Below are 14,212 nucleotides of genomic sequence, written 5' to 3' on the forward strand. Positions count from 1 at the left end.
TGTGAATTATGCACCACCATGTAGCCAGGCATCATATATGTGAATTATCTCATGCCATCCTTTTTTTCGTTACGTATTCCATTTGTCGACAATCTGTGTATATTGAAGTACTCTTCATGTGTATCAGCCATTTGAGCGGATTATGGAAAAATCAAGAGTGAAAACAAGGTCTTCAGAGCAGGCAATGGTACATGTTGAAGCATATATCTCGATGGTTACAGGTAGCTCCTCAGAGGAGGATTCAGAGACATATGACCGGTCCTATATCCCACCTGAGGTGTATGCTCTAATTTGCAATGTTTATATTTCTCATATCATGCATATGGTGTCTTGCATTTCTTAGTTTAGACATAATATGCACAATATTGAATTCCATCTGCTTAGTTTAGAGATCATACATGCGAGTGCCAGCTGCTTAGTATATGAATCAATTATGTCAATTATATCATGCCATCATGTAAACTTAGACAACATGTATGTGAATTATTTCATCCCAACCTATTTTAGAAAGACATCATATAGTTTTGTCATGTCATCCTGGTTAGATACTCATCATATGTTGAATTATGTAATTATATCTTGTTAAGTTATCCATCATATATCTGAAAATGTATCATGCTATCTTGTTTAGTTAGCCATCATATATGTGAAATTGTGTCATGTTGTCCTGTTTCGTTAGACAACATATATGTGAATTACCACATCTGTGTATCATACAATGTTTGTACGTTCAATTTCTTTTCTTGTTTATCATCCATTTCAATTCGAGGGGGTGATGGTAGTATCTAAGGGAGCAAAAATCCGTTCTTCACAAAAGACGGTGCTACCCGTCGATGCAGATAGAACCATGGTTGTACTGGCCCACAAACTAGCCCCACCACACATAATCGAGACTCTTCCAGATTGCACACTTACACCGTTGGATAAAGAACCAACTACAACCCATCTAACCCCAACCCATGCAGATAGTAACCCACTTCTAGTTGTCATAGCACCATGTCCACCACTAACTACCCCCACACGAGCAGTTTGTAAAGCACCTGCAGTGCCCAAAGCACGAAGACCACCAAAGCGAACCCAAACTCCACATTTAAAGCATAAAGCAACTATTCTCAGGTCAGATTCCGTAGCTATGGTCCATACTCCTTTGCTGTTGCATCACTGTATTTACTCATACCAAGTACTTTTGAATTTGAAGGATCCAATTGAAACTCCAATGGCGCAACAGGTATGTTTTAAACCTATTTCTTTAACTAGATTGTTGTTCTAACTTCATGCTCTATGTTGATTTCAGTTTCAGTTGTATAAATAGTTATGGTCTCATGTGATGCACAGTACAAGTGTTGCTGGTGTTGTGTAGTTCTCACACTTATATTCTGTCTATGCTGTTGTGTCTTAAAAATATATGATTTGAACTATGTCTCTATCTTGATTTGGCAACATAAACTAGAATGATATGGACAATACAGTGACCATAGTACATAGATATATGTTTGTTTCATGCTGTTATCATGTCCACCTTACTACTGAACCGTTTTACCAAAATGAGTTTCGTATACTACATGCTAAACATGTGATGTGTCTGCTTGTTTCTCTTGTAGAATGCGAACATAATATTGGAGAAGAGCACCACCATTATGCAATGGTAGAGAAAGTAATGCAGATAAGGTTTAAGGTAGTGAGACAAACATGTTGGTCTCCAAGAAAGGTGATAAAAACAATCTTGTAGACAGTGAGACAACCCCACAGTCCTATGTTGATGTAGTGTTTGAGTTACTGGCCAGTACCACTGGCACAAGCTCTTCGAACTCATTGCCTGAATCACTTCAGCTTCTTCAGTCTCAGCTACAAGCTAAAAGACATCAGTCAGCTGTGCTACGGAAAGAAGCCGAAGGAGTGAGGAAGTCCCTACAGAATTCAGATGCATACTTTCTGGTGCAACAACAAGCACTGGAGGATTTAAGCGCCAAACAAGAGAAAGTTAATAAGCTTGCTAAGCATCTTGCCAGCATTATGGGTACCTAGGATATTGTTTCCTGAGCTCTTCTGAAGTGGTTTCGGTTCTGGACTTGTTTTGCTGCGGTGTTTTGTAGCACCTTGAGAAGAGGTGTCTAGAAGGGGGGGGATTAGACACTAAGTACCAAAGTTGTAGTTTTTAAGATTCCTTAAGTTTAAGTGGAGTTTAGACACAAGTTTAACATTCACAATACATATCAAGCAAGCATGCAAAGAATATATGGGCAACGGAAAGTAAAGCATGCAATTTGCAAGAATGTAAAGGGAAGGGTTTTGGAGGATTCAAACGCAATTGGAGACACGGATGTTTTTGGCGTGGTTCCGATAGGTGGTGCTATCGTACATCCACGTTGATGGAGACTTCAACCCACTAAGGGTAACGGTTGCGTGAGTCCACAGAGGGCTCCACCCACGAAGGGTCCATGAAGAAGCAACCTTGTATATCCCACCATGGCCGTCGCCCACGAAGGACTTGCCTCACTAGCGGTAGATCTTCATGAAGTAGGCGATCTCCTTGCCCTTGCAAACTCCTTGGTTCAACTCCACAATCTTGTCGGAGGCTCCCAAGTGACACCTAGCCAATCTAGGAGACACCACTCTCCAAGAAGTAACAAATGGTGCGTTGATGATGAACTCCTTGCTCTTGTGCTTCAAATGATAGTCTCCCCAACACTCAACTCTCTCTCATGGGATTTGGATCTGGTGGAAAGAAGATTTGAGTGGAAAGCAACTTGGGGAAGGCTAGAGATCAAGATTCATATGGTAGGAATGGAATATCTTGGCCTCAACACATGAGTAGGTAGTTCTCTCTCAAAAAATGTATGCTGGAAGTGTAGGTTCAGTCTGATGGCTCTCTCCACGAATGAAGAGGAGGTGGAGGGGTATATATAGCCTCCACACAAAATCTAACCGTTACACACAAACTACCAAACTCGGTGGGACCGAATCGTTAAACTCGGTCAGACCGATTTAGCAAATAATGTGACCGTTAGGATTTTCAGTGGGACCGAAATGCAACTCGGTGAGACCGATATGGTTAGGGTTAGGGCATAACGTAATCTCGGTAAGACCGATTACACAAACTCGGTGAGACCGATTTTGGTAATAAGCTTTCTAGAGAGTTGGTCAGGCAAACTCGGTTTGACCGATTACACAAACTCGGTAGGACCAATTTTGGTAATGAGTTAACCAAGAAGTTTGCATTGTAATCTCGGTAGTACCGATTGCTCAAACTCGGTGAGACCGATTATGATAATGGACATACACAGAGAGATTACAATCCCATCTCGGTGAGACCGAGATCCCTATCGGTGAGACCGATTTGCTTAGGGTTTGGGGCAGTGGCTAAGACATATGAAATCAGTGGCGCCGGATAGAAAGAATCGGTGTGACCAATTTTGGCTTTAGGTTTAGGTCATTTGTGGAAGTGGGAAAGCAGTTGAGGGTTTTGGAGCATATCACTAAGCACATGAAGCAAGAGGCTCATTAAGCAACACCTCATCCCTCCTTGATAGTATTGGCTTTTCCTATAGACTCAATGTGATCTTGGATCACTAAAATGTAAAATGAAGAGTCTTGAGCTTGAAGCTTGAGCCAATCCTTTGTCCTTAGCATCTTGAAGGAGTTCCCACATCCGATAGTCCATGCCACTCCATTGTTGAACTTATCTGAAACATGCTAGATAAAAAGTGTTTGTCCAACAAGAGGTTGACATTAATTACCAAAAGCACCAAGGGAGCACTTGTGCTTTCAATCTCCCCCTTTTTGGTAATTGATGGCAACATACATCAAAGCTTTAGATAAAGATATAAAGAGTAGTAAGTAAAGCTTTGGAAAGACATGTAACAAACATAGGCTCCCCCTACATGTATGCAATCATGTGAATATGGAATATAGAGGCATGTGAGAGCATAACCATGATAGAGCAGGCAATGTGTTACATGTATCTTGGTCATATGCATCAGAGCAAAGAATATTAAGGACAATACCTTCATGCCCATGAGTCCTTCTTGCAAACAGTATGTACATCAGCAAGAATTCCTCATACACATGATTGTGATGCATATACTTACCTTGTAGTCTTGAGTTGGCTTGGGATGAAATGAACCTGCGTAAACAAGGTTAGATAACACAGATGCATCTACTAGCCAGAGCAAACAGAAGAGACTACAAGAATACCAAGATTGGGATGACATGTAGAGAGTGAGTACTAAGTACCACATTGGATTAGACATGTCCCCAAGAGTAAAGATATGCAATGAATTTAAATGATTTCTTTCCTTTCTATGTTTTTCTCCCCCTGAATCTAGCATGGGATACTGGGAGAAGATAGGGAATAGAAAACCAGAGCTGAAAAATCAGAGCTGAAGGACATGAATGATGATCAGAGCTAATGCATGCTAATGCAAGTAAGCACAAAAGATCATATGAACATGTCTCTCCCCTCAAGAAGACATGTGGGCATCTCTCCTCTTGAACACCAAGCATCTGGGATCCTTGAGGAATACTTTCTACTTAAGTATTCTCTCCCCCTGGAGATCTCTCTCTTCCCTTGAGGATCTCTCTCCCCCTTAAGAAGGTGATAAACTCTTTCTTTGATGTGATCTCTCTCTAAATGATAAGCTTTGCTGTTCTCTCCCTCCCCCTTTGACATCAATTTCCAAGAAGGGTCTTCTGGAACCTGTCTAATGGGTTTGGTCCTTGAGACACAACACAAAGCAATAATAAAAATGTGATGCTTGTAGAGGACAAGATTCATTGAGTGGAGCTGGATCAGAATAAACCTAGAATATGTGGCAAACTGCTTTTTCTGATGTGAAATCGGTGGCACCGAGTGGTATGCTTCGGTTGTACCGAAAGGATTCGGTTGGACCGAAGACAAGAAATCGGTGAAACCGAGTTCATCTCAGAGAAAACACTTGTCACCTCAGCTCACTTAGACTAGTAAGATCTCACAAAGATTTGCAAGGAATTTACTAAGAGATATGCAAGGAATTGGAATGCAGAAAAATGCAGAGCAAATAGAAGTAAATCGAGATGAAGTTTTGGTTTTTTTGGAAGGGGAAACAGATATGCATGAGACAACTGCAAAATCACAGAAAAGAACACAAGAGAACTTCATCTAGAGATGGTCGGCGACAAAGTCACCTATGTTAGAGTATGTTGACTTAGGAGTCAAGTAAGATCACTTGATCATAGGTCATACTCATCATTTAAGCTCAAAATGGGGTTGCCATTTTTCGTTTAAGCATCTTGATGTATTCACATCTTGTCAAGTTGCTTTAGCTCATGACTTGGAGTAAAGCTTCTCTAAGATGGAATAACATACCTTGGTTGATGGTGTTGTCCATGTAGTTGAACTTGTGTGGGTTGCTCAAGGTTGATTTAGCTCATCAAGAATTTGGAGCACCACTTGGAATGTGAGTCCATCTACCTACATTGGTTAGTTCTTGCAAGGAAGAGCACTTGTGTATCCAAAAATGACAATCATGAAGCTCAACATAGAATTTGTCAAAGGATATGTTTGAATGGTTCCGTGCTTCCTTGTCTTCAACCACCATAGTGTAGAGACTTGGTGATGTAGAGATTGTCCAAGATGTGAGTAGGTTACAATCTCATGGAGTTTGGTTCCACGAAGTACCTACATGGGTTAGATTACATGCAAGATACAAATATATCCAGGACCTATGATTTTCATCATAAGAGAAATATCTAGGATTAGTCATAAGCTCATGTCTTGCATGTATCCAATGGCGTTTCTACTCCAAGTTTGAAGCATCAATGATGTTCAGTTCTCCTCTTAACCTGCAAAACACTTTCTCATCAAGAGGTTTAGTGAATATATCTGCTAATTGCTTTTCGGTGCGAACATGCTTAAGATCAATGTCACCCTTAGCAACATGATCTCGAATGAAATGATGACGAACTTCAATATGCTTAGTTCGAGAATGTTGCACAGGATTATGACCAATTTTGATAGCACTTTCATTGTCGCAAAGCAATGGAACATGTCTCACATATATCCCATAATCTTTAAGAGTTTGGGTCATCCAAACTAATTGAGCACAACATGAACCAGCGGCAATATATTCAGCTTTGGCAGTGGACAAGGATACCGAGTTTTGTTTCTTGGAGGACCAAGACACAAGAGATCTACCAAGAAATTGACAAGTACCTGAAGTGGACTTTCTATCAACCTTGTCTCCGGCATAGTCCGAGTCGGAATAGCCAACAAGATCGAAAGAGGCCCTCTTAGGATACCAAATGCCAAAGTTTGGTGTATGGATTAAGTATCTCACTATCCTTTTCACGGCCTTAAGATGACATTCTTTAGGAGCAGCTTGATATCGTGCACACATGCACACACTTAGCATGATATCGGGATGTGAAGCACATAGATATAATAATGAACCAATCATAGAGCGATAAACCTTTTGATCAACCGGCTCACTATCTTTGGTCAAATCAATATGTCCACTAGTAGGCATGGGTGTAGACATACCTTTGCATTCTTGCATATTGAACTTCTTGAATAAGTCCTTGGTGTACTTCGTTTGAGAAACAAAGGTACCTTCCTTAGTTTTCTTGATTTGCAACCCAAGGAAGAATTTGAGTTCACTCATCATAGACATCTCAAACTTCTCCGACATTAGCTTCCCAAACTTTTCACTAAAATGAGGGTTAGTTGAACCAAATATAATATCATCAACATAGATTTGGCACACAAATAGTTCTCCATTAACCCTTTTAGTAAAAAGTGTGGAGTCAATTTTCCCTATTTTAAAGCCTTTTTCAATAAGGAATTTGGTCAAGCATTTATACCATGCTCTAGGAGCTTGTTTAAGACCATAAAGAGCTTTGTGAAGTTTGTAAACATGATTGGGTTTCTTAGGATTGACACAGTCGGGAGGTTGCTTAACATAAACTTCCTTCTCTATTTCACCATTTAGAAAAGCACTTTTAATGTCCATTTGGTACAAGGTGATATCATGATGATTAGCATAGGCAAGTAAGATGCGAATGGACTCAAGTCTAGCAACGGGAGCGTAAGTCTCACCATAGTCCATACCTTTGATTTGTGTGTAGCCTTGGGCGACGAGACGTGCTTTGTTGCGAACTACTTGTCCATCTTCATCTTGCTTGTTGCGAAACACCCACTTGGTACCGATGATGTTGTGGTTGTTGTCGGGCTTCTCAACCAATGTCCAAACTTGGTTCCAGTCAAAGTTGTGTAGCTCTTCATGCATAGCATTTATCCAATCCGGATCTTCCAATGCTTCTTCAACCTTCATTGGTTCAATGCTAGAGATGAAAGAATAGTTTTCACAAAAGTTAGCTAAATGAGTTTTAGAGCGAGTGATTCTCCCGGTTTGAATGTCATTGTAGATTTGCTCGACGGGATGATCTTTAGCAATTCTTGCTCGAACTCGTGAAAGCTTTTGCTTGGGTCTTCGTTGAACATCTTCTTCATCTTGTTCTTCTTCTTGGCCTTCTTCGTTGTCGGCGTTGTCGTTCTCTTGTCGTGGTGGAGAAGGAGGTTGTTGACGTTCATCTTAATGCACTTCCTCGTTTTCTTCATCTTGGTGTGTCCCGCTTGTGGATGCTTCCGTATCAACTCATGGTTCACCTTGTCGTGAAGTAGAAGCTTCCACTTGGACGGACGAGGTACTCTCCTTCACCTCCGTTGGACGAACCTTGCTAATAGACAAGTCTTGGATTGCTTCTGAAGGATCTTTGTCTCCTACATCAATTGGCAATTGCTCTACTTGCGAGCCGTTAGATTCATCAAACTTCACATCTACCGTCTCTTCAACCTTTCAGGTGAAATTGTTGTAGACACGGTAAGTGTGAGTGTTTGAGCCATAACCTAGTAGGAAACCTTCATGAGATTTAGGAGCAAATTTAGAGCGACGATGCTTATCAAGAATGTAGCACTTTGAGCCGAATACTCGAAAGTATCCAACTTGGGATTTGTTACCGGTGAGGAGCTCGTATGCCGTCTTGCCAAGTAGCTTGTGAAGATACAAGCGATTTGTTGCATGACAAGCTGTCTCAACCGCTTCTGCCCAAAAGTGCTTCGGTGTCTTGTACTCATCAAGCATCGTTCTCGCCATTTCGATGAGCGTCCGGTTCTTCCTCTCAACAACTCCATTTTGTTGAGGTGTGTACGTAGCCGAGAACTCGTGTGAAATCCCTTCTTCGTCAAGAAAGGTGTCCACATTTGCGTTCTTGAACTCCGTTCCGTTGTCGCTACGAACCTTCTTGATCTTTACTTCAAATTGATTTTGGGCCTTCCTAGCGAAGTTTTTGAAGATCTTTTGGACCTACGATTTATCATCGAGAAATAACACCCACGTAAATCTTGAAAAATCATCAACTATAACTAGACCAAAAGAATTTCCACCGAGACTCTTGTAGGAGTTGGGACCAAAAAGATCCATGTGAAGTAGCTCGAGTGCCCTCCTTTTGGTCATGATGTTCTTCACGGGATGCCTTCCTCCAACCTGTTTACCTGCCTGACAAGTGCTGCAAAGTCTATCCTTATCAAATATGACATCATTAACACCAAGGATATGATTTCCTTTAATAAGCTTGTCAAGGTTTCACATTCCAACATGACCTAATCGTCTATGCCATAACCAACCTTTTGAGAATTTAGCAATGAAGCAGGTTTTAGGTTGAGCCTTTTTAGTGAAATCAACAATGTATAGATCACCTCTACGCACACCGGTAAAGACCATTTTATGATTGTCTCGACGAAACACTTGGCAATCTACTTTAGTAAATAGGACACTGAAACTGAAATCAGCAAGTCTAGATACTGAAAGTAAGTTGTATCCAAGAGATTCAACAAGCATGACATTTTGTATGGAGCTATCATGTGATATGGCCACGTTACCGAGGCCAACCACCTCACCCTTTGAGTTGTCACCGAAAGTGACATACTTTCGAGGACTATCATTATCAGCAAGCTCACGAAACATGTCTTTATCTCCGGTCATGTGATCGGTACATCCTCTATCAAGAACCCATTCCTTTCCTCCTGACATATATCCCCGAAGATTTGCCATAAGACCAAAGTGTCTCATTGAATCATCAAGGTCGAAGTCACTATCATCATCCTCATCATAGTATCCATGTTCAACATCGTCATGTGGTGGATCAAGTCCTAGAGAGGGTAATTCATTAGAATGAGTTTGACAATGATCTTGCTTATGAATTTTTATAGCTTTGGAAATAATATCACTAATAATACCAACATTTCCTTTGGCACGCATAAGGTTTGTAAGCTCAAATAGATGATCACCAAACATAGGATCACTAGAATTATTCTTACTCAAAGCAATAGACTTATGGAGAATTTCATCAGGATTTTTGAAGGAATAATGTGGAAATCGTTCCTCAAGAAATTTCCATATGGTGTAGGCACACTTAAAAGTAGGCAAGCATCCAATCAAGTTTCTAGGCAATCCTCTAATGATAAGTTTGGCAGTTCTAAGATTCCTAATCATGTCAATTGACTCATCATGGGTAGGATGCATAGGATCAACATAAGGAGCACAAGGGCTAGCAATGTACTTGTTCAAATGATATTGATTGAAAATAACAAGCATCTCATTTTTCCACTCATTAAAATACTCTCTATCAAGAATAGGTACTCTATGTCTAAGACTCCCAATAATAGACTCATCCATCTTCCTCCAATGGTGATTAAACCAAAGCAATGGAGACCAATGCTCTGATACCACTTGTAGGACCTTGAGAAGAGGTGTCTAGAGGGGGCGGGGGGATTAGACACTAAGTACCAAAGTTGCAGTTTTTAAGATTCCTTAAGTTTAAGTGGAGTTTAGGCACAGGTTTAACATTCACAATACATATCAAGCAAGCATGCAAAGAATATATGGGCAACGGAAAGTAAAGCATGCAATTTGCAAGAATGTAAAGGGAAGGGTTTTGGAGGATTCAAACGCAATTGGAGACACGGATGTTTTTGGCGTGGTTCCGATAGGTGGTGCTATCGTACATCCACGTTGATGGAGACTTCAACCCACGAAGGGTAACGGTTGTGCGAGTCCACGGAGGGCTCCACCCACGAAGGGTCCACGGACAAGCAACCTTGTCTATCCCACCATGTCCGTCGCCCACGAAGGACTTGCCTCACAAGTGGTAGATCTTCACGAACTAGGCGATCTCCTTGCCCTTACAAACTCCTTGGTTCAACTCCACAATCTTGTCGGAGGCTCCCAAGTGACACCTAGCCAATCTAGGAGACACCACTCTCCAAGAAGTAACAAATGGTGCATTGATGATGAACTCCTTGCTCTTGTGCTTCAAATGATAGTCTCCGCAATACTCAACTCTCTCTCATGGGATTATGATCTGGTGGAAAGCAGATTTGAGTGGAAAGCAACTTGGGGAAGGCTAGAGATCAAGATTCATATGGTAGGAATGGAATATCTTGGCCTCAACACATGAGTAGGTAGTTCTCTCTCAGAAAATGTATGCTGGAAGTGTAGGTTCAGTATGATGGCTCTCTCCGCGATTGAAGAGGAGGTGGAGGGGTATATATAGCCTCCACACAAAATCTAACCGTTACACACAAACTACAAAACTCGGTGGGACCGAATCGTTAAACTCGATCAGACCGATTTAGCAAATAATGTGACCATTAGGATTTTCAGTGGGACCGAAATGCAACTCGGTGAGACTGATATGGTTAGGGTTAGGGCACAACGTAATCTCGGTAAGACCGATTACACAAACTCGGTGACACCGATTTTGGTAATAAGCTTTCTAGAGAGTTGGTCAGGCAAACTCGGTTTGACCGATTACACAAACTCGGTAGGACCGATTTTGGTAATGAGTTAACCAGGAAGTTTGCATTGTAATCTCGGTAGTACCGATTGCTCAAACTCGGTGAGACCGATTTTGATAATGGACATACACAGAGAGATTACAATCCCATCTCGGTGAGACCGAGATCCCTATCGGTGAGACCGATTTGCTTAGGGTTTGGGGCAGTGGCTAAGACATATGAAATCGGTGGCGCCGGATAGAAAGAATCGGTGTGACCAATTTTGGCTTTAGGTTTAGGTCATTTGTGGAAGTGGGAAAGCAGTTGAGGGTTTTGGAGCATATCACTAAGCACATGAAGCAAGAGGCTCACTAAGCAACACCTCATCCCTCCTTGATAGTATTGGCTTTTCCTATAGACTCAATGTGATCTTGGATCACTAAAATGTAAAATGAAGAGTCTTGGGCTTGAAGCTTGAGCCAATCCTTTGTCCTTAGCATCTTGAAGGAGTTCCCACATCCTTTAGTCCATGCCACTCCATTGTTGAACTTATCTAAAACATGCTAGATAAAAAGTGTTAGTTCAACAAGATATATGTTGACATTAATTACCAAAACCACCCAGGGAGCACTTGTGCTTTCATGTTTATTTGCATTGGTCGCCAACTTTGACAACCAGTGTATGTGATATGCTGCTTTGTTCCCTATATTTGCACTGGTGGCGAACTTTGATGCCCAATGGGTGTAATATGTGTAATAGCCGTGATAGCCTAGCGTAAGTTGCTTGCTTATTTATTTCCTTGTTGTCTTGTTTATTTGTTTGCTTGTAGTCAATGTAGTTCTTTTTCCGCGATTTGCTAGTGGCCGTAATAACCTATTTTTTAAAACTAGGCCACAATAACCATGGGCTACATATTTACTGTAGTGACAATGGGCCTCCTATGGGCCATAGAAACAATGGGCCTTCTACAGGTCATAGAAACAATGGGCCTTCTACGGGGCGTAGCATCAATGGGCCTTCTACGGGCCGTATGATCGATTGGCCAAACATGGGCCAATAACGGACCACATTATGGGTCGTAAACGGGCTAGAGTTGGAATCGTCCGTTCATGGGCCGACCATAATGGGCCGTCGTTAATCGTCCATATTTGACGATGCTATGAAAATGGCCCAACAGATTAACGGGCCAACTGTAACCACGGGCTGAATTTGGTCCACAAGCAGAAAAGGCCTGTAACGGGTCGTAAGTAACCGAATGCTGGAAATGAGCCCAAGAATAAATGGGCCCTCAGAAGGCCGAAAGATAACACAGGCTGGAAATAATGGGCCGTTAATGGGTATAAAGCGATATGCTGTTCATTACGGGCCAGTTTCACCATGGGTCATTAATGGGCCAAGAGTTACAAAGGGCCTCATGTGGGCCGAAAGATGTCATGGGCCATACATGGCCGGAAGTTACAACGGGCTGGAATCATATTGGACGACCCAGATGACGCTACTAGGCCTAATTCGGATAGGTCATAATGGGCTCTGAGTTAGCGGGCTTTAAATGGGCTATATGCGAACAGTCCGTTAATAGGCTTTCCATGGTCCGGCCCACTACCTTTTGACCAAGTCAAATGGGCCAGCCTTTTCACAAGAATGGGCCTCTGTTGGGCTTTGCCATGTGGCGATGTATCATAGGCGCCTTCTGTCCAATGATTGGATGACATCTCTCCCAACGGTGAGCCGACACGTGGTTCCTCCGGCCATTGAGAATTTTACACGTGGAAAATCCCCATTGGTCCGGGCTGTTAACGGGTTATCAGATCCAAACTAGAACTCGATAGCTTAACAGCGACTCATTACGGTGGATGCCATGTGTCGGTTAACCTTGACGAAAGCAATTCCATGACGCGCGATTTATCGTCATGGAAGTGGACACTTCCGTGATGATAATTTTGGTAATGTCATGGAAAACTTCTATGACAGCACAGGTATGACTCTCTTGATTCTGTCATAAAATCATCATGGATGTACATGCATGACAGAAACATGACCTACTGTGACAAACACGTATAGTGTATTTTTTTGTAGTGATGATTCTCTCTTTGTGTTTCAATTCTTATCTTTTATGCGAGCATCATTGATATCATCATGCCTAGCTAAAAGGCATTCAAGAAAAGTGCTTGTTGGGAGACAACCCAACAATATTACCTACCGTTTTTGTGTTTTCACATGATTAAGATAACATAGTGATCAAGTTTTATAGCTTCTATTTCCATAAAGTACCAATTAAGGCCTTTGGGATAGTGTGGATGATAGTTGACTTGATTCTGTGCAAAACACAAACTTTTGCGCCTAGTAACAGAATGTTCTGATCTTCTGGAACGTGATAAATTCTTTAGTTTTCTATAGATGATTGATATACAAATTTCCCACATTGTCCTAAGTTTTCAGAATTTTGTGAGTTGCAGAAGTATGGTTAGAGTACATATTATTACAGACTATTCTGTTTTTGACAGATTCTATTTTCAATACATAGTTTACTTGTTTTCTAGTTTCGATGGCTTATATTGCTTAATATAAATTGTATAAATGATAGGGTACAGTAGGCATTGTGTGAGAACAATCATGAATCTTATCTTTGACAATACCAAACTGAATGGTTTGCCCTTTATCATACTAACCTATCTCACGAAGCTCTGTTAAGTTTTACGTGATTGAAGTTTTCAAGTATTGGGTGAGATGCTGATATGAGGATAATAAGGATTGAAAAGACCCTAATCTTGGGGATGCCCAAGGCACCCCTAGGTAATATTCAAGGAAGATGCAAGCAACTAAGCTTGGGGATGCCTCGGAAGGCATCCCCTCTTTCGTCTCCAACATTTTGTTAACCTCAGTTGGAGCTATATTTTCATTCGTCACATGATATGTGTTTTGCTTGGAGCATCATTTTATTTTATTTGTATTTGCATGCTGCTATTTAGAATAGTGTTTTGAATCTTTCATTTCAATAAAAATGTCAAGGATAGCCTTTACCATGCTTTTTTTGCAAGTCTATACGTGGATGTTCGAGAACAGAACGTTGCACGCTAGCGCGTGAATTCTTGTGTGATAAAATGTTTAAACTGTCTTCACAATAAGCTATGATAAATTTTCTACAGTATGGTAATTTTTCAGATTTTTTGGAGTTAAAGAAGTATTGATATTCTTGCATCCTTTACAGACTGTACTGTTTAGATAAATTGTTGTTATGTTTGCATTGTTTGCATATGTTTGCTTGTTTAATGATTCTATTTGAGGATATATGTATTACATATTCAGAGGCATTTAGTATGCAATTTTGCATAATAATTTTAGTGATTTGCTATAGTAGAGAATGATAAGGTTATTGAATTGATTTATACTAACTTATCTCAC

The sequence above is a fragment of the Triticum aestivum genome, chromosome 5B (assembly GCF_018294505.1).
Source record: "Triticum aestivum cultivar Chinese Spring chromosome 5B, IWGSC CS RefSeq v2.1, whole genome shotgun sequence".
NCBI lineage: Eukaryota > Viridiplantae > Streptophyta > Magnoliopsida > Poales > Poaceae > Triticum > Triticum aestivum.